This window comes from Gossypium hirsutum, chromosome D04 (genome assembly GCF_007990345.1).
Source record: "Gossypium hirsutum isolate 1008001.06 chromosome D04, Gossypium_hirsutum_v2.1, whole genome shotgun sequence".
Classification (NCBI taxonomy): domain Eukaryota; kingdom Viridiplantae; phylum Streptophyta; class Magnoliopsida; order Malvales; family Malvaceae; genus Gossypium; species Gossypium hirsutum.
In genome coordinates, this window is record NC_053440.1 from 44,402,286 (window position 1) to 44,404,038 (window position 1,753).

General features: G+C 37.4%; 1 non-coding gene across 1 annotated transcript; it reads right to left on the reverse strand.

The window, feature by feature from the left end:
• Nucleotides 1-596: 596 nt before the first annotated feature.
• On the reverse strand, nt 597-703 carry LOC121216625 (small nucleolar RNA R71). Its single transcript, XR_005912806.1, has one exon. It is a non-coding gene; the product is annotated as a small nucleolar RNA R71 (small nucleolar RNA).
• Nucleotides 704-1,753: the final 1,050 nt, after the last annotated feature.

Consider the following 1,753-nt stretch of genomic DNA (forward strand, 5'->3'; position numbering starts at 1 on the left):
TTAATTTATTCCTTTATTTTCTTGTGATTTATTTTCAGGTGTTTTATGAGTATAGATCAAACCATTGATTTATTACCCGTGGAACCTGAAATCAAGCAAACTTTTAGACAGAGAATACGTGAGAGATCTGCTCAAGGATAAGCCGAGATGGACCTTGGAAATCAAAACGATGGACAAGGTAATGGAGTCAATCAAGTGCACAACCCAATCCTTCTGCTGATGATAGTGATCGTGCCATCAAATAATACGTTGTGCCACTCTTCAATGAGTTAAATTTGAGAATTAGAATGCCAGATATCGAGGCACCCCAATTCGAATTTAAACCAGTGATGTTTCAAATACTCCAAACGGTGGGTCAGTTCAGTCATATGCCCACAAAAGATCCACAGTTACACCTTCGTTTGTTCATGGAGGTGAGTGATTCATTCAAGATAGCTGGTGTGACTTAAGATGCACTAAAGTTAAAATTGTTTCTATACTCGTTGTGAGATCGAGCATGAGCATGGTTGAATTCATTACTGCCAAGTTCAATATCTACTTGGCAATAATTAGCAGAAAGGTTTTTGGTAAAATATTTTCCACCAAGTAAGAACGCAAAGTTGCGTAGTGAGTTAACAACTTTCCAACAATTAGATGAAGAATCTTTGTTAGAGGCGTGGGAAAGATTAAAGGAATTACTTCGTATGTGTCCTCATCATGGGATTCCTCATTGTATCTAATTGGAGAATTTTATAATGGTCTCAATGCACATACAAAATTAATGGTGGACGCTTCTGCGAATGGTGCAATTTTATCAAAGTCTTATAACTAGGCTTACGATATCATTGAAAGGATTGCAAGCAATAACTACCAATGGCCAATGAATTGAGCAATTTCAGGAAGACATGTAGCCGGAGTGCATGAAGTGGATGCACTGACTTCACTCTCCGTTCAGATATCTTCTATTTCCTCTATGTTAAAACAGTTTACCACTAATGGTTTGAATAATTTTGCAGCTCAATCACCAAGTTAGTATGAAGTAGTTTCTTGTGTATACTGTAGGGATGGTCATTCTTTCAAGAATTGCCCTTCAAATCCCAAATTAGTTTGTTACGTAAGGAACCATTATCAAAACAGAAGAGGACAAGGACCACATCCAACTTCTACAATCCTTTACGGTGGAATCATCCTAACTTTTCTTGGAGTAACCAAGGAAATGGACCGAACAACAATCAAATGCAGCATAGACCCAACCAAACCCAAGGGTTTAACCAACAAGCCCCAAAACCACCTTAAGAAGAATCATCAAATAGTTTGGAGCACTTGTTGAAGGCATACATGGCAAAAAACGATGCCTTGATCCAAAGTCAAGCAGTAACAATCCAAAGTCAAGCAGCAATGCTAAAATATCTTTAGAACCAGATGGGTTAGTTAGCTACTGAACTTAATAGTAGACCACAATGAGCCTTGTCGAACGGCACAAAAATTCTGAAAAATTTGGGTAAGGAGCATTGCAAAGTGGTAGAATTGTAAAGTGGTAAGATTTTAAAACCTAAGGAGGTTGTGGTTGAAGACGAGCCTTCTGAAAAGAAGGAAAGTCAACCAACAGATGAAGTTTATACAATAGAAAAATCATATGCTAAAAAACCTGAAGAGGTAAACCCTAAACTAGTGAATTCTGAAAAGCTAACATGCTTTTTTGTAGATTTGCCTCCTTAGAAAAGTTGTCCATATCAACCTAAAGTTCTATATCCTCAAAGACTTCAGCAGAATA